The sequence below is a fragment of the Equus caballus genome, chromosome 23 (genome assembly GCF_041296265.1).
Source record: "Equus caballus isolate H_3958 breed thoroughbred chromosome 23, TB-T2T, whole genome shotgun sequence".
NCBI lineage: Eukaryota > Metazoa > Chordata > Mammalia > Perissodactyla > Equidae > Equus > Equus caballus.
Genome location: NC_091706.1, coordinates 37,244,053 through 37,271,703, shown reverse-complemented (window position 1 = coordinate 37,271,703; position 27,651 = coordinate 37,244,053). Strand labels below are relative to the sequence as shown.

Below are 27,651 nucleotides of genomic sequence, written 5' to 3'. Positions count from 1 at the left end.
AGATCATTGATGTGTGAGTAGAGAGAGTGAGTAGAGAGACGGCTTGTACCCCTCAGTACTGAATTTCCTCCCTTTTAAAATGAAACGTTGCCTGTTTTAAATTCAGTATTTTCAGATTGGCAGAATGTTAATAATTAAAGCTAGGGGAGGAGAAAACATTGGGACAGATTCTACTGTTCTCTCTTACTTGGGGTAGGCTCGCAATTTGACATAAGACTTTCAAAAAATGATCTGTGCTTTCGCTAAATATCCTCTGCCACTTAGACCAATTTTCTAAGATGTCAAAAATAGCACAGATGACCTTTGACCCATATATATCCCAAGGTGGTTCCAAATCTTCAGATTCACAAAAATCCTGATAGTACAGACTTTGTTCTGACTACCCACACTCAAGTCCTTAGCAATCCAATAGGTAAATATAAATTAGATTTTGTGTGGTCTTTTCAGACCCTTACTGAGGGTAGTTTCATATGCAAGAGCAACATTGAGATGCTGGTGGTCAGGTAGATGCACAATTCGGACGAAACACTCATTTCCCTACATGGAGAGTTTAAACGTTTGCCTTACCAACATGACACCCTGCTATAAGCCAGGGGCTTTGGGGCCACCTGCAAATGCATCTACAGTAAGTAGAGAATGCAAAGTTCAGTCCCCTAACTCAGAAGTACTCAGAATGTGACTTTATTTATTTTTCTACAATTTAATCTGATTTCCATTTCAAGTCCCTTTTGGCCAAAATAGCATAAACTGAATCACAACCTATTTTGGGGTTCTGGTTCTCCCTGGGGTTGTGTGTAAGTTTGGGGAGGGGGTTCAAATGGTATCATTGTGAAAGGGGGGCCTGTGGCCCTCGATATCATCATTCGTCTTTTGGGGCTGGCATCTGGTGAGACATTTCAACTCCCATCGGGACTTCATCTGCCCATCAGAGCAATGATTGGGTTGTCCTGCATCCCCACTGAAGGCCTTTGGATGTAGCTCTCTCAGCTATAGTGAAACTCTGCTGGGGGTCAGCAGGTAATTCTGTGGCTCCAGCACCACGCTGAGCTATGGTGAGACCTGTGAGGCTGTGTAGGACCCCATGTACCTGTAGGGGAGGAAGACATTTCCTCTACCCAATGTGGGTTCGTCTGGCCGGAGGATGAATTAAATTCACGTGAGACAGAATAGCAGGAGAAAATTAAACAAAGCTTTATAACATGTATACATGGGAGGCTCAGGCAAGCTGAGCAACTCGCCAAAATGGCTGAAGTCCCCACTTAAATATCATATCCAGCTAAAGACAAAGGAGGATGTTGGGGGTGGGGGGAGTCAGTTACAGGAGGTTACCAGACAAGCACAATAAACAAATGCAGATTTAAGTCCTTGTCTTCTCCATTGATTAAGAGTTTCTAGACATAAGGTCATCCCCTCTTCTTCCTGGTAGAGAGGGAGATATCTTTACAGATGGAGATTTCCTTTACAATGTAAATGTCTCTTACAAAGGGTAAGTAAATTCTACTTTTCAGTTGCTTTCCTGTCTGCAAAATAACCAGCCTCTAATCATCATGTCAAAGAGACCTATCTTGGGGTGGCCAATTCCAGGCCCCCACATACCTCAATGCACCACACAGGTGGCCACTTCTCTGAGGCCTGGCCTCTCCCCTAGGGTGATCCTTAGGGCAGGGGGACTCAGGCATCTTTGCTCTCAGATACCCCCAAACTAGAGGTGCTCTCACCCCCAGATTAGTGATCAGTAGAGAAGAATACACCCCCATCCCCTCACCAATCCACAACACGCACCCATTCTTGACTTCCCCTCTATCTTTCTCCACCCCTCACCCAAATTCAGGGAATCTTGAGCTGGTCTCCAGGTAAGACGTATACCTCTAACTCAGCAGGTATTAGTCCAAATCTATTGTTTATGCCTGAAGTCCCCTTAAGGCTAGGCTTTTGAAACTCGAAATGTTTTTTGTGTTTTTGCAAAAACATCAATTCTCCATGGTAACGAACACCTCAAAGTCCGGGCTTGAAACAGGAAAGGGGGAAGGGGTTGTGAGGTAACAGAAAATAACAGGAAAATTAAGACTGCTGTTAATATTTAAAAATATTTCTCTGCCAGAATTATTTGGTTTCATTGCAACTCGCCATTTTCAGAGCTCCAGCTCACCTTCAGAGCTCTTCATCCCTTCCACTATTCCTAGGGGAGATCCAAAAATGGGCTTTCACTGTTGTTCCCTTCCCCTGCTAACTGACAGCTCAGGCCAGGAAGCCCCGGGGGCCACTACAAAAGCTGCCTGTGCCACTTCCTGCTGCTGCCCAAACCCGCCACTCCAGGCTGCCAAGTCCGTGAAGGCTTTTCTGCTCCCTCAATGTCCCCCAGGGATTTTAGAGAAACAGTTCTTTTGCCCAGTACTCACTGTTTAACTTCCTTGGCCGTGAGCCCACGGGGCTGGCGCAGGGGTGATCTGAGTGACAGGCATGGCCCCTGCCCCAAAGCCATTCAACTCCCTGTGCTCTGCGCATGTGGCTTCCACACCTTCCTCTTACTAGTAGGTAGGGTGAGTCTTGTCTAGCAGGCTCCTGAGTCCCACAGGCAAAGAGGCCTCTGGTGGGTCAGCCCCGCAGGCCCCCTGGACGTGCTCAGACAAATTTGAATCCTAGGACAGAGACAGCCAGGGCTCTCCCTGAAACCCACGCCTCCTCCTTGCAAAAAAATTCACACCGATGACTGGTCAATATATACATAAATACTGGCATTCGGCATTCCTTCCACTTATAGGCAGTGGAGGCTCAAAGGCCAGGACTAAAGAACTTTGTCATTGTTTATGGATACTGGTCTGGTTACCTCGATCTCTACTCTGAGCTCAGAGACTAAGGAGGGCACATCTGTGAGGGCAGTCCATGCCCCAGAGAGAGACTGGGTACTTTCTTCCCCCTCACTGGGAATGCAATGGCCTTTTGTACCATAGCCCTCCCATTCTTTTCTCAGATAAATCCCTTGGCAAGTAAAATTTTTAAATCTCTCTTTAAAAACCACTGAGTAGGAAAATAAAATTCTCCTCTGTGGGGGGTTGAATAATGACTCCAAAATATGGCCACGCCCTAATCCCCAGATTCTTTGAAAGTGACAAAAGGGACTTAGCGGGTGTGTTTAAGAATTTTGAGATGGGGGGATAATTCTGGGTTATCTAGTGGGGCTGGTATAATGACAGGGGTCTTTAGAAAGGATGCAGGAGGAATCAGGGACAAGAGAAGGCAATGTGAGGACGGAAGCAGAGCTGGGCATGAAAGGGCCACAAGACAAGGAATGCCAACAGCCCCCAGAAGCTGGAAGAGAAAAGAAATGGATTCTCCTTGGGGTCTCCAGAAGGACTCAGCCCTGCTGACGTCTTGATTCCAGCTCTGCAAGACTCATTTCAGACTTCTGACTTCCAGGACTGTAACACTTCCAAAACACTAAGTTTGTGGGAACTTGTTATAGTGGCAATAGGAACCTAATACATTCTCCTTACCCAAGGTAACATGAAGGTCGGACATTGTCATGACTCAGGAGAATTAGTGGAATAGCAGTGTTAACTTATATCTAGAATTTTGCCACATAGATCTGGAGCCGTAGAAGCAACAGGCAGCTGAGAGAACCTAGAAGTGGTGTTTCTTATCAAGAAGATGCTTGAGATCGGCTTGCCTATTTGCCGTTCATCGGATGATAAGCATCCCACCACGTGGTGGATAGCACACTAAACCTAGAATCAGCAGGCTGCTTTGAATCCTGGTTGCCACTTGCTAGCTAAATGATTCAGGGCAAGTAACTTAATCTTTGTAAAATGGGGGAGCTCATTATCTTCCTAAAACAGTATTCGGAGAATTTAATGAGATAATGTAAGTGAAAGGATTTGATATTCCCTAAAGACCTTTACATGTATAAGATATTCTTACAGATAAAAACATGGCATAGAGGGGCCGGCCCAGTGGCGGAGCAGTCAAGTGCATACGTTCCGCTTCGGCGGCCCGGGATTCACTGGTTCGGATTCCGGGTGCAGATATGGCACGGCTTGGCAAGCCATGCTGTGGTAGGCGTCCCACATATAAAGTAGAGGAAGATGCGCACGGATGTTAGCTTAGGGCCAGTCTTCTTCAGCAAAAAGAGGAGGATTGGCGGCAGATGTTAGCTCAGGGCTAATCTTCCTCGAAAAAAATAAAATAAAATAAAAAATAAAAATATGACATAGAATGTATAAAAGCTTCCAGTCTTTTGCATTTCTTGGTTGTTTGGATTTCAGATAAATGAGAGTTTACTGAAATCTGCCCCAAGTTTCTTTTAAGAAGCTCAGATTTCATCAAAATCTATAGACTCCGTCTCTAAGTTCCCTTCCAGCTCTGCCATTCTATAATTCTAAACGTCAGCCTGAATGATGTTACGATAGCACCATTACTCCTCTCATGGCAGATAGATAGGGACCAAAAGCCCAAGAAAGAAGCTAGAGTTGATCAAGAATGAAGGATGGCGAAGACCAGTGTACAGACTTCTGAGTAAGAGTGTTTTATTCATGCATTCTTTATTCATTTATTCATTACACATATAATCACTGAGTGAATACAATATATGCCAGGGGCTATGCAAGGCATGGGTAGGATGAAATAAGAATGATTGAAGGACAGGGCGAATTATGAAAATGAATAAGACAAGGTTCATGACCTCAACAACTGGACAACCAAGCGGGGGAGGCGTATACAACCCACAGCAGTCAGAACATCCCTAGGCCTCACTCTCCTAGGGTCTCTGGTGAGGACAAATTACATTTATACCCACATCTCATTGATTTCCAAGCACCCACCTACTCACACAGAAACTCAACTCCTTGCTAAGGCCCCCAATATTTCTGGGGGTCTCCAGGGATTATCTCATATGTGCTCACCAACATTCTGGGCTTGCTGGCTGCTGCCACTCCCTGCAGGGGCTCCGCCAGGCACACACTGTGCCTGCTGCCATCACAGCTATCAGAAGAGATCCCTCTGTATTGCATTGATGTGGTTAAATTTGGAGTTAAATTTCATTCCAGGACTTTTAGCCATCTAAACCCTGGTCACAATTTCTGCGAGTTTCCATGGCTTTCATCCTCCTTACCTGCTTTGTGTACCACACACCCACCTCCAACACCCTCCTCCACATTCTTCTTGCAGGACTCAGCTGCATCTACCATTTCCAAAGAAATCCACGCACATCAAGAACTTTGTGTCCTTCTTTCTTTTCTTCTTTCCCTCCCTCTCTCCCACCTTCCTGCCTTTCCTCCCTCCCTCCCTCTCTCCTTCCTTCCTTCTTTCTTTCCTTCCTTTTGTAGATTTAATTGACACCTTATATGATAGGGACAGGATGGAGTAGGGATTCAAAGAGACAGCACATTGCAAAGGAACATCCTTCCTCCATCCACTGGCTCCAATCCCTTTTCTCTGTCTTCCTCTCTCTCTCTCTCTGTCTCTCTCTCTCCTCCTGATTTCCACAGGGCGATTCAACTCACACCTAGATGTGTTGAAGACTTAGCTCCTACTGCAGGTCCTTAGCCAAGTATTCTCCCCATAAAGATTTCTGGAATCCAGAAAAGGGGCTGAGTCTTGCATGCAGAAATCTTTCAGGATACAACAGAATAAAATCCAGTGCATAAAATTTCTTCCATTTTATTACCTAAAGCACCAACATACATTCTTTCTGGATTCCAGTGTCATTTGTGAAAATATAGGTGTGAGGACACAAGTCGGACGTCAGCCTCACAAGCCGGCAGTGTGGTGTTAAGCTGCTACTGTTTGTAAGGACTTTGGGGTAGGGTTGGGTCTGAGCGTCTGCACCCTGAAACGACAAATCAGACACCTCGGGATCCCACTGTACACCAAGAGCAGGTGCCTCTTTCATTTTTTAGGATTCTGAGTGTTTCAGAGTATCAGTCATGCACCAGATGTCACTAAGGAGGCTTTTTTGAAAGAATCTGACTTAATGAGCTCAGATTGTTGCTAGGAGCTCAGGGTGGAAAAACATACACAAGCCGAGGTGGATTTACCCTGAAGCTAATAAAGCTCAAGCTTTAGAGTTGTCACTTGTGCAGGTTTTTTCCAAGGGTCCTATCACTAATTTTGTATTTGTAATTTTATATTCATTTCCTTAAAGACAATTCCAAAATTGTTAAGTTTCAGGTCCCATGAAACCAACCACCCCAGTCCATCACCTGAACGTAGACATGCGCATACACTTGATGTCGCTGGACCAGCCCTTGCAAAATTAGGAAATGTCAATCTTTGTCACCAACATCCTTCCACCCCTCCCATCTTTCAGAGCCCATGGCCTTGATCTTAGAATCCTCTGTGCTCCCGCTAAATATGCCACATACACCATCATCCTGTTCGGTGCACTCAACTGCCTTTCCATCTAACCTAGTGGTCTGCAAATAGGGGCCCTTTGCATCAAATCCAGCCCACCTCCTGTTTTTGTAAATAAAGATCTACTGGACTACAGCTACACTCATTTCATTCACATGCTAGTTTTGACTGATAGAATTGAATAGTTACAACAGAGACCAAACGGCCGCAAAGCCTAAAATATTTACTCCTCTGACCCTCTTCAGAAAAAGTTTCCCAACCCCATCTCACCCCTGTTAATGTCATACCTGATATTGATAATTCATTCCAACAGCCAAAGATCTGTTTAAAAAATAAGTAAACTCATACCCTCCCCTCTGGCTCCTCACAAAGTGTAGAATGAAAGCCAACTCCTTACCAGCCCCTACAAGACCTCACATGATCTACCTTTAAACCTGACTGCCTCCTCCAGTCTCCTGCCTCTCACTCTATCACTCATGACGCCACTCTCACTGTCTTGCTCTTCTTCAGACACACTGAGTGAGTCCAGTCTCTACGTCTTTGCACTTGCTGTTCATTCTTCCATTCATCCTTCTCTCTCATCTCATATGGTGGGTCCTTTCTAATGATTTGGGTTTCCACTCAAACACTGTTTCCCCTGAGAGGCCCTCCGTGACCACTTATCAAATATTGTCCCCTCCCTTCAATCACTTTCAGTTATATCCCCTGTTTCTTCTTTGTATAGCTCTTGTAGTTACCTTGTTTGCAAATGTTTACATCAATTTCCCATGTTAGAATGTGAGCTTCCCAGGCCCAGGGCCTTGTCTGTCTTACTCACTGTTAGAAAGTGCCTGGAACAGTGTCTGGCACATCATAGGCTCCCAAGAAATATTGGCTGCCAACAAATGAATAAATGGAATGGTTATGTCTTAATAGGGAGATCCTTAAGAGGAATCTCCTTCAAAAGAGGAATTTCAGAATTGCACAGATAGCTGCATGAGTACATTGCAGGGAGACCAGCCAGAGGGTCAATCAGATTCTCCTTCTGGGAGCCTTGGGGTGTAGGTTTCAGGTTTAATCCATAACCAGGAAACCACGCAGAGCTGAGATGGATTTAGTGCAAGCCACATCTTTCATCTCTCTCTGAAGAAAGAAAACTCACATTAGGATTCAGCCTGGACCAGTGAGCCTGTTTGTTTATTACCATGACATATTTCAATAAACAGCCTCTGATGCTGAAGCAATAACCAGAGGCAAGGCCTTAAAACCTTAAAACCTCCTTTTCGGTAGCAACAAGCATCTCCAATTTCAGGCATTGCCCTGACATTAACCAGCGATTTTTTCCAAAAATCTCTTCCTGCTGCTGTTTCCACTCACATCAGCCTCACCCAGTCACTCTGGACAAACTCAGAACATTCTCTATGTGCTCCTTCTTGCACTGCTTCCCTACTCTCCTCTCTACATTAGGAATGCTCTCCCACACCCCTCACCATCTCCACTTGCCCATGGCCTGCTCATCCTCAAGGCCATACTTAAGGCCTACCTCCTCCATCCCAGAGAACCCCAAAGTAAGCATTAACCTCTTCTTCCCTGACATCCTGTTGGACTTTCCACTTTACTGGTTGCCTATTGCTGGAGAACAGACCACCCAAAAACTAGTCAGCTTAAAACAACCATCATTTTATTTTTATCTCATGATTTTGTGGATCAGGAATTTGGGCAGGTCTCAGGTTGGTGTTTTTCCTGTTCCATGTGATGTGAACCGAAGTCATACTTCTGGTGGAATTCATATGGTAAAGAGGAATTCTGGTCTCAGATAGCTCACTCACTGTTTGGCATATTGATGGGAATGGTGAAAGGCTTGACTCAGTGGGGGTTGGCATCTGGACACCTAGACATGGCCTCGAGCATGTGCAGGTGGCTAGTCAGACTTCTCTTGTAGCAACTCAGAGCTCTCAGAGAATGTTCCAGGAGACACGAAGCGGAAGCTTCTTGGGCTGCAGCTTCCTCTCTGAAGATAAAAATGTATTGACAAGATGGTCTCCCAGCTTGCCTCCAGCCCCAAGAGTGTGGCACTTTACTCTGTCTCAGAGTGTGTACACTCAGCAGTTACTCTCTTCTTTACTCGGAAAGCAGAGGACTGCTAGGAACATCAGACAAATTACAATAGAGTATTTTAAGAGCTGTTCATCTAATGGGCTAAGAGTTAGGAACAACCTGGTAGAACAGGATTGTAAAAATTCACATACTTCACTGTGTCGGCAAAAAACGAAAACAAAAAAAGCTTCTTTATATTTTTAAATGATCTAATCTTCCTTGCTACCAGCTTCTCTCCCAATCCTGCTAGTTAGTGGGGAAATGGGGTAAGAGGAGGGGTGGAGTTTAACTCTACAATTAATAGTGTCTCCATATGAAAATGACTCTTTTGGACAAATAGTCATTTAATTTAACTTTAAACTCTTTAAATAGAGCCGTTTCTCCCCTCTTCCTCTTTTTCAGGATGATTTCTGAGCAAACATGGAAGCTTGAGATATTTCCGATCATGGGGCAGTGGGGTTACAGAAGGGGGGCTGAGGTGGCGCGAGGCAGCTGTCCCAGGCACTGTCCCTCTCTGCAGACCTGGCACGGGGTGGCATCTGCTGAGGATGGTCCCACCTGGACTTATGGTGTGAAATAGTGTCCCCCAATGTCCATGGTTGACCTTTGTGGTAACTTCATGCCCTTGGCAGTTGCCTATTTCTGGTCCCCCAGGCTCTTGCTGGTCTGGCCTTCCTGTTAGCACCTCTGGCTTCTCACCAGGCAAAGCAGCAAGCTTCAAATCCTTTGCCCAACATGCCAAGGCTCAGCAGAGCCAAAAGGGCTTCCTCAGACTCATCTCTGGAGCCACTTCCCTCTACTGGTGCTGCACCTGCACCATCTCCCTCCTTCAGATTTCTCCTAAAGACCTGAAATGTTCACCAGGCCATGCCTAGGGACAGGGCCACCACCTTGCACCACACCAGGAAAGGCCATTCCCAAAGAATGCAACGTGATGAATGGGTGCCCCTGGAGTTGTAAAACAGAGGTTCGACCGCGGGGAGCGGGCCACCAACTTCAGTACTGGAGCCACTCAAGATTCTCTCAAACGGGGGAACCATAAACACACATTTCTTTCTTTGGCCCTTTCCCGTCCTTACCTTCTTGCTCCAAAGCCCAAGCTGAGAGGCCAGAATTCTCCCTGCCCTTCCCCTATAATGAGACTTCCCTTACATTATATCCTGAGTTTTCTCCACTCAAGATTTCTAGAAGCTTATGAGCCAGCCCACAAGCCCTGGCTCTTCATATGTTAGTGGAAGCTCAAGGAATTTAGGAATTCATTTCTCTTCCCCAAAGCCTGGCATTGAAGGCTATTATCTTGCTAGTGACTCAAAAGTCCTATTTGACAATCCAAGATGAGAAATAACTTTATTATTATAATTGGTCTCTGCCCTTTTCCTGAAGCCCTTAAATCCATTGCTTCAATGAGTGGGGAGCCCCAGGGCAACAATCATTCTAGGAGATGGAAATACTACAGAAAATATACTTTAAATGATTATCCCCTATGTGCATATATGTTGCAAACATGGTTTTCACATTTTTACAAACAATAGTATTACAGGGCTCTCAGGGGTTAAGAAATAGGGTGAATGCTTCTCTTTCTTATGCTCATACAGGATTTACTTCCTGTGACCTTCTTCGTAGGTCCATTTTCCCAACTCTTGCTTTTTCTAACACTCTTGTAAAGAAAGGGTATGTTCTCATCATAGAAATGATTATTCTGTTTCAAGCTTGCTGCGTGCCTTTGAGTGTGCTTCATGGGATTTCTAGGCGAAGCAACTAAAATGCTCAGCCTCACATTTTCACCCTTTCAAGACAGCATCGTTCAATGGAAAACATCCTACATTCTGGTCCTAGCTGTGCAACTAAGCAGCTGTCAGATTTAGAGTGTCATTTCACTTTCTGGACTTCAATTTCCTCACCTGTGAAGTGCGGGACTTGTGATCTCAGCAGACCTCTGCCTGGCGGCTTAGGCGAACTGTTCGTAGCTGCACTTGACACAGACAGTCCCCATCTTAACCATCTAGCACCTATTCATTCCTTCAAACTCAAATCATGGTCACCTGCTCCTGGGGATCTTTCTGATACTCCTTCTCAACACCCTCCTTGGCTCCCAGACTTACTTAACTGCGCTTCGTCATGGACATCATAATTCCCTGCTTGTATAGCAATAAAGATTATTATGCAGTCACCACACAATATGATAATGATCTGTTTAGAAAAGACTGGTTTTTTTAATATCTCTATAGTCCAAGAATCTAGCACAATAACCTAGTTATCATAGGGCTTTCCATATATATTTAGTGAATTCGTTATTTGACACAAATCTGTGATAGCCACTTCTGCCTGCACTTTGAGTCTCCAGGAGGGTGCTGGGATCACACCAAGAACCAGGGTAAGTAGCCCAGAATGTCTTGGAACAAGTGAATATTTAAGACTATTTTGCAAAGATTCATCTTGGGGATATGGAGCCATTCTTGGCAGGAAGAAGCAGAAGAATATTGGCTTTACTTTTTGATAGTTCTTGCAGAAGAGAATGCATTGGCTCAGAGTTTGATAAAACGTAATGAGAGGCTTCCATCTTCAAGACTCAAGGGTAAAGAGGAAAATCTGCATGTACCTTTCTGGAAATTCAACCTGGCAAGTGTCAAGCTTCCTTTGCTTAGGTTTACTGGCAAATACTCAGCTTTCACATCCAGTATAATTAAAAACTAGGCAGGTTCCCCAAGTCTCATGCTCTCTTTGAAAACCCAGCCGGTAATTCTTTTTCTTTTTTGTTCTGTTCTCATCATCTGGATACGTGGATAATCTCAACTTTGGGGTCTTTAGTTGTTCCTGTAAAACTAGAGTTTTCTGGAACATCAGAGACTTACTGAAAGCTATGATTTCTCATAAAGTTTATTTGTAGGCAAATGTGATGTTCCAAGGAGTCTTAGAAATTTCTTATTCCTTTTCATCAAATTGTGTTTATTTTAGGGGTACTAGTGCAAAAGGTGACCACATTTAATCCTTGTTTAGGATTCCCTAACCTCTTGTTAAACATCTAAATTCTCTAACATCAGAGATCTATCAATCCTCTTAGTCAAGGTAAAGGACCCAAGATCTGAGACTTTTCCATTGTGTCGGCCCCTGGAAGTTGCAACCAATCTGCCGGTATGTTTTACCAACTCACCAGACCATATTTCTCGGTGCCCCCTGCTGCGCCGCATCCATTTCTTGGGGAGTTACAGTACTAGTCAAAGGGAATTGCCCTTCCAAATGAAGGAGAACTCTTCTCAGGACAAAAGACTTGTGTATGAAGGGGCGTGAAGGGGAGGGGAGAGAAAATAAGTACAAGAAAACGGAAGGGAGCTCTGGGGGTTTACATCTTGTTTTCACTCTTCATAGATGAAAAATAACCAAAATTATGTTGTGTCCAGAGTGTCTGTTGACAGGAGATGATATCATTTTGCAACTTACAAAGGAAGAAAGATCCTCTCTAATTTCTTTTTTTAATGTCTCATGTTTAACCCACCAACCCTTCATACTACTCTGGATCAATCTCTCCAGAGAACTAGAGAAACGTGTCTGTGAACACTGAGGACTCCCAGCCCACCCCCACCCCAGGATTAATTACAGCAATAGAACCAAGGAGCCCCAAGGCTGAGTATCTGGGCATGTTGCACAGAACATCCGCCATTGCTGAGCGCATCCCAGGCACCAGGCCTCCTTGGACTCACGGAATCCTCACAACGGCATAATGAGGTCTGTGTTATGAGCCCCATTTGGTAGATGGGAAAGACGGGGCTCAGAGAAGGAAGATAACTCATCTGATTGCACACATTGAATAAGAGGCAGAGCCAGATTTGAATTGAAGTCTTTCTAATTCTTAATCTTCTTTCCTAACTGCTGTGTTGTGTCAGCCCCTCTTCTCACTAGATAAAGGGTGACATGAAAAGCTAAGCCTTTAATTTTACAGCCTAAAATAATTTGGTTAAAGTAGATGCTGTCAGTGGGCTTCTGAGATTCACCAGGGCAGCCCAGGCCGAGTCCTGAGAGGGTCTGCACATGTCTGCACACGCCCCTCAGGCCCCTGCTCTTCTCCCTTCTCCACCATTCCACCCTTCCCCAAGAGGTAATAACTCGTCAGTAATCCCTAATAATTATTAATAACTAATATTAATATTCAATTATTAGCATTGATATGTGTTAACTTGCTATTAGTAATTAATACTTATTAATAAAACTGCGGCTGGGCAGTTGAATTGATTAATTGGATAGAAACCTGTGATCATGGTCCAAGTCACTGATTCTCAACTGGGGAGGTGATTCCCTACTCCCGGGGGGCACATTTGGCACATCTGGAGGCACTTTTCATTGTCACATCTTGGGGGAGTGCTACTAGCATCTAATGGGTAGAGGCCAGGGGTGCCACTGATTACCCCCAATGAACCAGACAGTCTCCTACAGCAAAGAATTATCTGACCCCAAATGTCAATAGTGGCGAGGTTGTGCACCCCTGTTCTAGTCAAAGCTCGGAGGCTGTCACTCTCTCTACCTAGTTGTAAGATCAATCCTGAGACCCTCAGATGGATGCCTCACCTGGCTTATTCACCTTTATGGCAGAATAATGTTGAGCCCATCCTCCCTTTTGTATTTGCTTCTTGAACAAGGGGACAGATTGTGGGAGCCTTGTTCTCAGAAGGGAAATGGGGAGGTGATAGCCCAGCAAACATGGAGGCAGCTGGCCTCCAGCAATAGAGTAAATGCTGGAGCCCAGCCCGAAGCCAAGTAGGATCAGCACATCCAGCTGAGTCAACAAGGCAGGCAGGTGTGCTGGGTCAACAACACCCACGTCCCAGGCGAGCTTTGAGTTTCGAGGCGAGGAGAGAGGATGCTGGCACCAGTGTCCTGAGCAGTGGTCTGAGAGACACAGCAAGGTCGTCAGCCCTCAACTGCCACACTGAACCTCTACACAGATGAGAGTGAAAGGTAGAGACATTTTGACTTAAGGAAAGTTTTGAGGTAATGTGGCACCTGAACTGGGTCCTGAAAGCTGGATGCATATTGACCTATCCCCTCACAAACCACTGCTGCCAAGACCTGGGTAGGATCCACATTACACCTGTAGGCATGATGCCCTTGCCATTATTTTTTAACTTTTTAATGTAAATATAAGGTATAAATAGAGAAGAGCACAATTTGTAAGTATATAGTTCAATGAACTATCACAAAATGAAGACACTGTATGATTAGTCCCCAGGTTAAGAAATAGAATTCTACCCTCTTCCCAGAAGCCTCTGGGCGCTCCCTCCCAGCTCCCTAGAGTTTAGCACTTTTGTGTTTCTAACACAACATATTCATTCAGCCTGATTTTATAAAAATGGAATTTTATAGTATGTTTTCACTTGTGTCTTACTTCTTGGGTCAAAATTATTTTTATAAGAATCATCCATTTTTTTCCCACATAGCTATATTTTATTCATTTTCATTGCTGTATAGCATCCACCACACGACTATACCACGATTTATTTATCTATTCTACTGTTGATGATAAGAGAATTGTTTCATGTTTTTTGGCAACTTCAAATATTGCTATTTTTGTTTATATCTTTGATGAACATGTGTATACTTCTCCATTGGGCATGCGTCTTGGAGTTAAATTTCTAAATGCAGTTTAATTCCATGAGCCTTTTGAATGTCCTCATCTACTTCTAATTGGGGGTGAAAACTTTGTACCTGAGGTGGTAGCCGAGGGATGGATGAGATGATTCCAAACCGAGAGGGTCGATAAAATGGGATACACAGTGAGATGAACACGCTGTAAAAACACAAGTCTTGCCCATGTGGTGAGCATGAGAGAGAACGCCCTCTTCGTATCAGTTGACCGAACCTCATTGAGACATGGAAATGAGTCTGGAACACTAATGATTCCAGCCTCCAACTTCAGCTCCCATCTTAACCACAGACTTCAGCCAAACTGAGCCCATGGGCTCTGGCACGACTTTCCGTGTAACTTAAATCAGATTTCATCTCTGATTTATTAGGACTTTCTCAAATTGCTAATACCATTATTCTACCCCCATTCATTTCATCAGCAGCAGTTTCAGCTCAGTCGCCTTGAATCAGTCACAAACAGTCCCAAAGGTTTATTTGGCCGTATATTTCTTAACACAATTTATAGCATTCAAATATTGAGTTAGATTTCGGGATGACATTCATCAAGCCCGCTGTAATGCGCCCTCGGCTTTTTTCTCATCATCCCTGTCATCTATCTTGGCAGTAAAAGTGCTGCTGAGTTTACCTCTGTTCCATATGATAGGATAAAATCACTTTTTCTTTCCCAGGCTTATATTTCAGCAGTACCTCAGAGATCATCTGCATGTTCTGCTGAAATTTCATTCCTTCTATAAGGCTTTGTAATAAACTCACCTCTTCAAATACATTTTCCCCCAGGATATGCCCCAAATTTGGTCTTATTACCTTTGCAAATGCAGGAATTGCTTGCATGGTAAGCAAAATGATATTTTCCAAAGAAAAGATTGCATCTCTTGGACCTCCAAGGATGCATGTGTTTATGGGGACAAAGGGCTGAAATCCTAGGAAAATTTCATTTATGGGGCCCATTGTCCACTCAGTACTCCTGCCATATTGCTGGGCACAAGAATAGGTACCCAAGAAATCATTTGTAAAGGTGAGTGGCTGGAAGGGAGTTGAGACAGAAACTCATTTTTCCAGTGAGAAGAATGGAAGGAGGAAGGAAACACGAGAGAGCTAACAGAGCGTCACCTTTCTTACGTTTGGGTGCAGGAGTGGGTACAAGAGTGTTCCAGAAGATCAAAACGCAACCTACAGTCCTTCCCCCAACCATGCCTTATGGTGGTCTGTTCTGAATGACCACAAGGGCAGCCCAAGTTTCTATTGTCACTCAAACTCCCTGCTGTATCTTGCAATCTTGCATTGTTAAATGGGTCTGCAACCACCCGCAGCCACATGAGAAATCCATTTCCTCTTCCTTGAAAGTTTTATATGGCCTTTGTTCTGCTAGGCCTGTTCCCAACTGAAGTCAAATTGCCAGTTTGGAAGTAAACACATGGCCGTGTGATTTAATACATTCTTGCTAGTAGAACTGGAAAAGTCTGTCTTCAGAAATATACAGCTGCAGCTGAGACCCAAGACCATGGTTTGTCAGCAGAGAGTAGTAGGGACCAAAAAAATCCTATGCTAAGGTTCAGTGATCCTAAACTCAGACAACTGTCTCCACAGCCTGGTAAGTTAAGGCCATGATCTGCAACAGCTGGGTTTCCACAAATCACACCATGCCTCTTGCTCATCAGCCACATTGTGTCTCCAAGGCCATGTTGGTTTCCTAAGACCGCCTGCTATCTGGCACTGTTTCAGCCTGTGAATATGCCCGCTGAAGATTCCGCATCTGGCAGCTGCCCAGGCAGTCATGCCCTTGTGTGCTTGATGGTGTTCCTACAAGGGGGTCAGGCCACTGAGAACGCGACACCTGCCTGTGAGCTATGTGGGAAATAGCCAGGCAAAGCAGAAGGTCACAGGCCATGGCTGCAAAGAAATAAATTAAATATGTTGCATGCTGTTGGTATAGCCAGGTGACAGAAGCCCATCTGGATATAATCTACTCCTTGGAAGCAGAGTCAGAGTCCAAGAAGTGACAGATGCACAGATATAGGAATTTTTATCCCACATCAATGAACTTGCAAAGTCTGGATTCTCAACAGTACTCCATATTTGGGATATTCACCCAGCTAATGATAACATCTTTTCAGTGACACCACAAACTTTCTGACACGTTACAGGGCCCGAAAGAGCCCACGAATCTAATCACACGCTGGTCTCCAGGACATGGATAATGAGAAAAGTCAGAGCTGCTGTATCTTCATCCTGGTGACCTCTACTGGATAGCTTAATTAAAATATTCAGGGAGAAGGAGGAGGGTATATGGCAGAAGTAGGTTTTAATTTTCTTTTGTGGCTAAAAATGATTTATTATTCCATCTCAACACAAATAGAATCCTGATTTATATTGCACGATTTTCATAGGTGATTTTAGGTACTTTTGACAGTTCTAATATATATTAGGCAGTTATTTCCCGTCCTCCACCAGGAAGCTGGAGGGAAAGGGCAGTCGAGTGCCTGTGTGGGAACAAGACGGTTGTCCTCATCACCCCTAGGATGCTCCAGCCCCACACGGGAGGAATTAGGGGTCCGCTAATTCAGCTCTGATGAAACTGACTGCTCATCAGAGTGGATTGTTGTAAGCGTGACTCTAAATCCTTTTCCCACAATGCTCAAACCCCTATTAGTGAGGGCTTTATAAGGATATGGTGGTGAAGTGGGCAGTTTGACTATTTACTAGCCGTGCTGCCCTGAGCAAATTACCTAAGCTCTTATGCCCAGTTGCCTCATCTGTAAAATGGCAATAATAATACATCTATCCAGTGGTGTGCTGGAGTCAGCTCGCACTGGCTTATGAGAGCTAATTTGGTGCTTCTCTTCCAACTCCAAGTTCAATGACTTCACATTGATAGGCCAAAAATGGCCACATGGGAGTATTTACACCATGGAAATTAGCAAATGCTACAAACCAGAGCATTTTCTTTTTGGAGGGCCAGCTGTAAAACATTTTGTGGGGAATAAATAGGATCATTCATGTTAAAGGGCTTCCAGTATCTTGCACACAGTAGGTGCTTGAGAATTGTAAATTATTGCCATATTTCAGACTCTAGGATTTTTTGCTTATATTTATACATCTGTGAAATCAGGATGTGACTGATAATCAGTAGCAACTTATGGTTATAACTGGCAGCATTTTTCTTCAGTGGTTCACAAAATAATGGCTCATTATCGTCAATGTATTGAGTCAATGAAATGTTATTATTATTATTGGCAGCAGCAGCAGCATTATTATACTACATCCTTTATGACAGTCCGTGTATAGGATCCTCAAAATGTGAGGAAAGACAACCAAATTCCCACCAAACATATAGTAGCATCTGGCTGATTCTAGGGGCCGTCAGAGAAGAGAAGATCTCCCTATCTTCGTCCTTGCCTGCGACTGGCAACCCTGCCTCCTCCCAGCACTGTTCTCTCTCTCCAAATCCTCCAGCCAAGCCTAGTCTCAGGAATGATCCCATGGGCACCCTGACAGGCATGAGTCGCTCCAGTGACTGTGACCCCTCCCGGAGCAGTTTCGCACTGACAGCCTGACAGCTCACTAGGCCTCGGGAGCTGGAGTCCTCATTAAAGGCATTGTCCACAACAGGCAGAAGAGGGGGCTGGGCTGGGCAGGAGGCTTTCCTGACAGCAAAATCACCCATAAAGGGTGCTGCTCGCAAAGCTGCCAGGTTTACGAACCCTTCCTGTCTGTGGATCCTCTTGCCTGGTGGGCGACAACGACCTAGACTCAGTACACGTCTGTTGAACAAGCCAATGAATAAGTGAATAACGATAATGAAGTTATGCAAGTATAAACATTTTAATATATGAAATCATCAAGTGTTATTTAGGATGTAGTAAATGGTACTCAAGTATCTTGCTGGTGGGGTGTAAATTGCTTTAGCTCTTTTCAGGGACAGTTTGCTGGTGCATATGAAAATTGAATATGTGCCTACCATGTCAGTCTCTCTTCTGCTGCCTGCTCAGAGAAGCACTCACACTCAGAACCAACTAGAGTGTGCAAGAATGTTCACAGCTGTACCATCTCTAGTGGGAAAAACTGTAAACCACCTAAATAGTTACTGATAAAGGATGGGTTGAATAAAAGCTGCTACACCCATAGCCATTCTATACGCAGCAATTAGGAAGAATGAGGTCCATTGGTACGTACTGACAAGCGAAGAAAGATTAGTGGGAAAAGAAAACACTTTACTGAACACTATACATAAGTTAAGGATGTTTGAATCTTCAAAACATGAAACAAAACCATTTTTCTGTATTTTCCTATATGAGCCTAAATACATGAGGTAACAATATTTACCTCTGGGAAGGGGGACACAGCTGGGAGGTTGGAGCATACCAACAAGGCAGACTGCAGCTGTACTTTTATGCTTGGCTTTAAAATTTTACAAGCAAAAGGTATTCATGTATTACTTGTGTCGTTAAAATTTTAAAATAAAGTTAAGGGAAGCCTAGCCAGTGGATGCTCAGGCTGAGGCATAAGTCCACGCCGCAGCTGTGGGAGCTCACTCTCTGCCGGGGAGGGGGCTGATGAGTCTGAACCAGGAGCAGCCAAGCACAGCAGCGAAGAGCAGCTTGGAGAGGCAGCTCCGCTAGGGGAGATGATGAGTGGCAGCAGAGGAAGCCAGGGGCCCCTGCTCAGGCTGATGCGACGGCACTGGCCACAATGGCCCTGCCTTCCCCCTGCTCTTCTCTGCTGATGACCCATGGTGGGCGGTGGTGTTGCTGGAGGGAAAGAGGACTGAGAAGGACAAGGAGGGAAGCGTGGAAGGAGAGGAGATTGAAATCATCCAAGACAGATATGCCTACCTGGTAATTGTACAAAGACCCAGGCCTTTCTGTAGCTGAGAAGTGAGGAAATTTGATCGTTTCTCCCCTTCTCCTTCATCTCCTCATCCCCCGGGCAGAGTGATCTCTCCAGACCGGCGCCAAGCTCCAAACCTCCTCAATCCACAGATTCATAGAGCCAGTTGGGACCTCAGAAAGTTATCTCACTCACCCTCTGCTAAGAAGTTAGGAACTAAGCAGGCCCTGGGAAAAAACAATCACGAAACACATGGAACATTCTTTTTCTTCCTTGAAAAACAAAATATTTCTGCTTTGCCTTTGCCAGTCCAAGTTCTTATTTGTTTCCTAAGATTTTTGCAGAATGGATTCTACTACTTTGCTTTGTCTCCATCCCTCCCCCCTCCCTCCCTCCCTCCATCCATCCATCCATCAAACCAGTCATGTTTTTTTTAGCGCCAACTACATGTATGCTAGTAGCGCAGGGCACATGATTTTCAAGGGTAGAGAGTTTTGAGGAAGTGAAACAAGTAAAGCAAGTCAGGACTCTGCAGGCAAAAATCTGGAGGTGTGAGTGAAGGGTCGGGGGATGACAATGGGGAACTGGGCAAGCACACTCAAAGCTAAAGGAAAAACATGGGCTGAGATGCATTTTATCAACTCAGACACCTCTGTATTCACAGCGGCAAAAGGAAAGTACAGGCAGCAACTCTAAACTTAGTGATGAAGAAGTGAATTCGAGTCCCTGGAGGAGGCTGAGATTTTACAAAGCACAGGAAGACCATTCTGAAGGATTTTTATGCTTTCTAATGAAATACCAATAAAGGCGATGGAGGCGGAAATGCAGTTAAGTGATTCGAGACTGGAAACCGAACGTCTGGCATAGGGAAGCTTGATGAAGAGGGCGCTGGTGTGTTTCCCTTCCAAGCCATGGGCAGCTGGACAAGGTCTGATGTACTCAGGGGAGCCTCAGCCAAGCTGAAAGTCAGGAACCAGGTTTCTCCAAACCAGAATGTTCGAACCCTTTACCTCCATGGCCAGCCTTTCCAATTTTAATTAAAACATCAGTTCCAATCAGGTTCTGCATAAAAGCAATTGCAGACTCTAACTTTCTTTCAAATGCCTCGCCACTTTTTCTCCAGACGGGGCTAACATGAAAGCTGGGAGATAAACCATGTTGCCTGTCAGAATACCAGGTAGGCTGAGACTGCTGGGAAGAAAGGAGCCTGCTGTGGACTTCAGTGGCTCCAGCACCGGAGAGAGTGTGTGGAGTGATTCCTGAAGGGCACTGTTGGGTACTCTGCAGGTAGCCAAGCGGGCACTTCACCACTCTTTAGGCTCTGAATTCTGTCCTGGTTCATGGTTCCATTTGCAAGTGGTTTGTTCATAAAATGTTTGCTGGTGATACTCACAAAGGGGGCTGGTCAGTCATTTAAGTAAACTATTCACCGAACACAGTGCCCAAAGCTCCTTGAGCAGCCACCATATGTCTTTTAGGATTAGAACTCAAGGACAGAATGTGGGAGAGGGACAGCTAGGAACTGGGCTCTAAAGAATTCTATACTGACAGACTCTTGATTGAGAGGCAGTGCACATGCTGGTTAGGACCAGGCTCTAAGACTGGGTTTGAATTCAGTCTATCATTCCCTAGCTGGATGACTTGGGTCCCTGTACCTCAGTTTTCTCTTCCGTAAAATGGGATAAATACTATCTCCTCTTTCATTGGGTGAGTAAGATTAAATGAGAAAGGATTAAAAGAGGTAAAGATGAAGGTTTTTGTGCAGAGAAAATTATCCATTATTGTAAGGGCAAAGAGAGAGACTGCCAGGCGTCTTTTTATAAGTGAGACCTGGGAAACCGGCATTTGCAGAAAAGTACAAATTCTAGCTATATATACCTCCTGAGGGCAATGCTTCACAAGCAAAGGAATTTGGGGTTCCTTTAATTCTACATTGGCTCGATTCTGCAAGGTTAGAACTTTAATTCTTCAAGCATTCAAGCTATGGAAATCACCCTTTGCAGAAACACAGAAAAAAAAAATCAGAATCTGAAAAACAGATGCATTCTATTTGTGATGTAAATTAAACCTTTTCAGAGGCTTTTAACAGGTAGCTTTTCCAGGATAATTGCACTGCAAGGACTCTAGGCCGCTCACTCTTTAACCCAAATGTCACCTAGCTGTGGATACAAACGGGGTCACATCTAAATTGACACCATAATTACAGTGCCTCTGAATCCAATAGACACTGAAGCAAATCTTCAGTGCCCCTTGCTCAGTTATTGCTGGCGGGCTCTGAAGGGTGTCTCCGTGTGTCCATGGGGACTGGGAATGAGGACGCCACACAGCCCTCTCCCTGTTTATCTCTGCTGCCCCACACCACAGGCCCCGGTTGGGCTCATAAGGGACACTCACCAGTGCCCCTGCTATTGCTGTGCCTATCATGGGATGCCAGCATTCATGTCCAAGGGTGCTGTCTCCAGTGACCCTGAAGCCAACAGTTCCTGGGGAGCCAAAACAGCCGTGAGTGGCCTGAGTGGGCCCCCCAACCCTGTGGCCATGCTTTGTATTCTGGGCCCAGCAGCTATTGTGTGTGTGGTCAGTCCTGCAAAGTCCCTCATGAAATCAGTACCGTCAACTTCCGGCCTTGGCTTGAAACACCACTGACACGCTAAGCTGATCTGTCAGGCACAGAGACCAGGCCATCCCTGCAAGGTCCTCATCTCCCTTTTCCTCAGCTGCCCCAGCTCCAAACATTCCTCCCTTTGCCCCAAGTTTTGAAAAGACCCCTCAGGGCACTATCAGATCTGAGATGGAGGAAAGCTGTTGGCCAGCAGGAAACAAACGTCAGCTTCGTCAGCCAAAGGCCCTGCTATAGTGCCACCAGAGCTGCTGAAGTCATCTGCTTGGCCTTAGGGGGCCATAAACTAAAATAAAGTTTTCATTAACCTGCAAGAAAAAAGAAAAACCTCAATAGCACCCTAATTTTGTTCCAAGTTTGGATCACAGTGTTCCTCCCTCGAGGACCTAGTTAAGAAGACTGCGGCATAAAAAGTGATGAAAGATGTAAAACCAACCAAAGACGTAAATACACCAAAGGGGAAATGCAGAGGAAGGTTTACCACAGGTAAATTAATATTGTAGATATTCACTACAAGCTGACGCAAGAGAGCAAGCTACCGCAGGAACGATGCCTTCTAAGGACTGGTTGGTGACGGCTGTGATGCGTCTGTTGAAATTTTTTGGTTATCTAAAGATAACTATTAACCTTCTTCATTTCTGCCTAAAATTAACTTCTTCAACATCAGTAAATTCATCAGAGAGAATTCATTTGAATGAATTCATTTATTTATTCACCTCCTATTACCTAATTTCTATCGTGTGCTAGGCACTATTTTAGGGGTTTTATAGGATTGACCAACAGACCAGGATTTTCCATGAGGTAGTTGAGGGACAGACAAAAAACAAACAAACAAAAAAGAAAGAAATATATTTTATAATGTCACTTAGTGATAACTGAAGATAAAGAGACTACAGGTGATAGGAATGCTTTAGATAAGGTCAAGACAGTCTCTCTATGGAGGTGACATCTGAGCAGATATAGGATTGAAATGGGACAGCATGCCATATGGTTATCTAGGGAGAAGCATGATGGGGGGGAGGGGGCACAGCAAGTGCAAAGGCCCTGAGGTGCTTGACACACTTGAAGAGCACAAAGCCAGAGTGAGAGGAGTGAGAGTTTGGGAGGTGACATCAAGAAGTAGTGTCATGTGTGAGATAGGTAGGTCATGGAGGACTTGGATTTTACTCAGAGTCTTTGATGATTACAGGTATTTTCTAACACTAGAATCTAAAGGTATTCTGATCATTTTTATAGTGGACACTGTGCTGAACCACCCAGACACCCTGATCCCCCTCAGGACCTACGGACTCACTCCCGCAGCTACGGGGAGTGTTGGTCACTGGAGACTCAGGCCTGGTCCCTCTCCAGAAGCTATTGGCTTACGGGAGCTGCCTCACCCAAGCTCGTACTCCCTCCCATGCCAGTGGGAGCCAATGAGTGGTCAGTGTGAGGGTACAATGCTGGGGCTCAGGCCCCCTCACCTCAGTTGAAATGACAATAAGGGTTTGCCCAGCTTCAGAGCCCCCTATAGGATGGGCTGAGACCTCTGCTTCAATTGTACTGCAGTCTATCATCTCAGTCTGTCCAAACCTGCTTGCCTCACGCCACTCAGCTGTTGACCCTGAGAACACCACCGAATAAACCCCCAGGACACAAATCTCAGAGTCACAGGGTCTCCCCTCAAGGAACTCAACTGAGGACAAGTCTGAACAATGAGCTACCTTATACAGATCTGTAGATGGAGAAGTAAAAGGTGACAACAGTTCTGACCAGTTGACATAATCAGTGAGTTAATTTTTTTATTAAATACCTGATTATGCTGGTTACTTTTTATCATTTGGTTCTTTCCTCTAAAAGCAGGACCCTGATGAGAAAGGCAGGGAGGTGGAGCGTATTCTGATGAATTTGAATCTGGTTTTGCTCTATTTTGGTCATCTCTCATTTTCATGAGTCAATCAATTACTGCATGCAAGGATATGGCAAGCATATTAACGATATTTAACTAAGTGTGGATAGATGCCCAAAAGTAACTCAGAAGTTTCTGTCAGGTTGGCTATCCACTTTTCCTACTTTTGAAAAATCTAAATAGGCTCCAAATAGAGAAAATGCTGCTAAACTTTTAAAAAATGTCCCGTTACTAATAAATAGTCTCGTGAGTATATGCACACAGCTGGCCTGAATCTTGTCATACATGGTCTATACTGGTGTTGGATGTTACTGGAAAACGCATCACCATCTACCCACTGAAACAATTCATTTGACCGCCAACATGCCTGGCTCGAGACAATAATCAAAATATGTCCAGCCCCTTTACTTTTTTAATAGTTTTCATCTGCTAATTACCTACCTAATATCACTCCCCCTTCTCTTTCTAATTGAATCTGCCTATTGTCGGGGGTGGAGATGTAGCCAGCTGAAACCTACATTTCCCAGGTTCCCTTGCTTTGTGGAGTGGGTAGGAGGGAGGGTTGGGGAGGTTGGGGAGATCGCAAAGACTACAAGTCATTTGAAGGAGCTTCCAGGAAACCTCTTTCTCTGGACCTGACTCACCTGGTGGACACCCTTTTGCCTGCCCCCTGGATCTGTGGGTCTCAAACTTGAGGGTGTTTCTGAATCCCCTGGAGGGCTTGTTAAAACGCCAAGCTCTGGATTCCACCTCGGAGTTTGATGCAGCAGGTCTGGGGTGGGACAGAAGATGCGCACTTCTAACAAGTTCTCAGGTGATGCTGACACTGCTGGTCCAGAGACCACACTTTGAGAACCACTGCCCCATAGCTGCAGCCACAGTGGCCATTTTGTGAACAAAAGATGACCTTGAGTATAGAAGCTAAGTCCTAAGGATTGTGGAACATAAAGATAGAAGGAATCTGGATTTCTGACATTAACTTTGTGATACTAGGATGTATAATAAGAGATCTATTTTTGGTCTTCATCCTCGTTTCTGGCACAGAGCTTCTAAAACTCTTGGAATTTCCTACGCAGTGAGAAAGCTAACGGTGTCTTTTGTTATGTTAATGAGGCGACGTATGGACTCCTCTAGGTCCCCTAAGGATGGGGGCTGGTTGCCAGGGGAACAGCCCCATGATTAGAGGGTGAGAATTTTCAGTCCCACCCCTCTGACCTCTGGGGCTGGAGGTTGAATTGATCTCCAATAGTCAATGATTCAATCAATCACTCCTACATAATGAAGCCTCCATAAATATCCAAAAGGGTGGGGTTGGGAGAGCTTCTGGGTTAATGAACACGTGGCGATTTGGGGAGAGTGGTGCACCTGGGGAGGGCATGGAAGCTCTTCGCTGTCCCCGTACCTTGCCTTTGCATCTCTTCGTCTGGCTATTGATTCATATCTTTCTCATGTGTGAGGAAGATTGATGCTGAGCTAACATCTGTTGCCAATCTTGCTCTTTTCGCTTGAGGAAAATTGTCACTGAGCTAACATCTGTGCCAATCTTCCTCTCTTTCGTATGTGGGATGCCACCACAGCATGGCTTGACAAATGGTGCTAGGTCCAGGCCCAGGATCTGAACCTATGAACCCCAGGCTGCCAAAGGAGAACACAAACTTAACCATTAAGGGTGGCCTTGACCACTGGGGCGGCCCCTTGATTCATGTCTTTTAATATCCTTTGTCATAAACCGATCATCTAGTGAGTAAAATGTTTTTGTGAGTTCTGTGAGCCACTCTAGCAAATTAATCAAACCCAAGGAGGAGGTCATTACAACCTAGCTAGTAGGTCAGGTGACAGCCTGGGGTTGCATTTGGCGTCTGAAGTGGTGGTGGAGGGAGAAGGGCCGTCTGGTAGGACTGAGCCCTTAGCATGTGTGATCTGACGCTATCTCCGGGTAGACAGGGTTTTGAGTGAACTTGTAGGACGCCCAGCTGATGTCCAAGAACGTGCTGCTGTGGGGAAGCCCCCTCCCTCCACGGTGGAATCGGGTACAGAACCCTTTTAACCTAGTCATCCCACTTGCCCAGATTTCCTTTTCCTGAGAGAAAAATAAAACCCTTATCTTGTTAAACCACTACTTTTTGGATTTTCTACTGTATGCAGCTGAACCTACTCATATTTGATAAAAAGACCTCGGGCCATATCTAATATTCCTTTCCTCCAACTTTTTCGAAAATCCCAGGGTCTCATTTTTTTTTCCCTCCAAGTGAACATGAAATTGGAATTTGACTTTAGTGTTTGAATTCTGGCAGTGAAAGCCTTGCATCCTCACGTTAAATTTGGCTGTAGGGCTTAAGACTATCAGTGAATCAGTATTCATCTTGATTATCTTATGAAACATCGTACGCCCGGAACCCTGGGTGCAGAAATGGCAATGCCAATGGCTCCTCTAACACTAAATGAACTGTCCCCGAGATGGAAGTCATAGGGAGCCCTAGGTCCTGCACTCCTGACACCCCCATGTAAGAAATTTATTCTCCCAATGGAAGCAGTTGGGATCAACAGAGTGACTTTTATCTCTTTTTTCATAAGCAGAGAATGACAAGGCTGTGAGCTCTTTCCCGGTATCACCCAGCCTCTCTGATTAAGGAAGGAAAACAATGCAGTGTTTAAAGTTCCTGTGAGGAAAGTTTCTTTGGAGTAATTATGCTATTTCTGAACATTCTTTGTTAAAACTCTCTCTTTGAGAATTTTGTATGCTTGCTCTTTGAAATATGTTTTTGTCAAAGATTAAGAAAAAGCCTGACTATCAGTTGCAAACAAGATAACAGATGCTTTGACTGGCTGTTGCCATGGGTCCTTAATTTCCGCTCTAGTTGAAATAACTACAGGAGTCAGAACATTTATCCCTCACCCACACATTCTCAGTTGCCTGGTGATACTTGTGGGGTTCATGTGTAGGAGGAGGGCAGGCCCTGCCTCGCCTGTTTCTATCACCACAGCAGGCGCATTTGCTCCAAGGCAAGTGACTGGTTGGACAGTTGACGAATTCCACCTGTGGGCTGAGGGCTGAAAGTGCAGGGAACATCAGGCACTGGAAATCTACCTTTTTCTCAGACCCTGTACAGAGGCAGGCTGGATTTGCAGATGAGGCCAGACTCCAGGTACTGTTTAAAGGCAGAGTATCTGGGCGGAAATAATAAATCTCACTAACCCTAGTCTTATAAACCAAAACCTAAAAATGATTGGCAAATATCGCTGTGAAATAAGCACTTTGCTGATTTCCTAGTTTATAGCCTCTTTACCCAGTTTCATACCAAAGTGCAGAAAATAAATCATTGGTCCTATAACTTTCTAAGATGCTATAAACCAGCCAGAGATTTCACCCAACCATGCTTCCCCAAAAGCATACATTTCTCTCCATGGTTTCATGCTAGCATCAGCCCACAGGACTCCCCAGTCCGGCCTCCTGTGAACAGGCGGAAGTGGAGTGACTTATGAATGTAAGATGGTGAGCTGACCAAGGAGTCAGGGAACATAGCAGTTTGTGTGGTTGCCATTTGCTTTAATTCAAGCAGAATTAAATCCCCCCTCAATAGAAGGGGCAGGTGAGCAAATCACAGGCTGACAATCTAGGGTTTATGTGGTGGTGGTGTTTTAACCAGGGTTGTGTTAACTACTGACCCTTCTCTGTGGGTGTAATGAGCATTCAGCAGCCCCAAGCAGAGATGAAGCAGATTCCTCCCAGCCCCAACACCCCGTACACATACAGACATCTGGTGTTCAGGACCCCTCTCCTTTTCTTGGCCTTATGCATATGCTGCAAAGTTGGGTGTCGGGAGGGTGGATAATGTCCATGAGGGATAAACTAGAAGGGGTCCAGCAAACATCCCAGGCACAGATAGGGTCAGTCCTGCTATGAAATCCAAGGTGTGGCACAGGATGTTAATAAAATGAAGTCCTTTATTACATAGTTCCTAGGCATAGGCAATGGGGCAAACGGGTACGGATTTATTCTTGCAAAAGTGAAGTGAGGGGCCAGCCCCATGGTGTAGTGGTTAATTCGGGGCACTCTGTTTCACAGTCTGGGTTCACAGGTTCAGATCCTGGGTGCAGACCTACACTACTTGTCAGCCATGCTGTGACTGCAACCCACATATAAAGTGGAGGAAGATTGGCACAGATGTGAGCTCAGGGCTAATCTTCCTCAAGCAAAAAAAAAAAAATTAAGTGAGGAGAGCAATGATTCAGCACCCAGGTAGCTTCTGAATGC

At 44.9% G+C, this 27,651-nt stretch overlaps 1 long non-coding RNA gene across 1 annotated transcript; it reads right to left on the bottom strand.

Annotated features, from left to right (window-relative positions):
• Positions 1-7,991: 7,991 nt before the first annotated feature.
• Positions 7,992-10,502, bottom strand: LOC138920292 (uncharacterized). The gene is made up of 2 exons (XR_011431173.1): positions 10,326-10,502; positions 7,992-8,470 (listed from the first exon to the last, which is right to left on the bottom strand). It is a non-coding gene; the product is annotated as an uncharacterized lncRNA (long non-coding RNA).
• Positions 10,503-27,651: the final 17,149 nt, after the last annotated feature.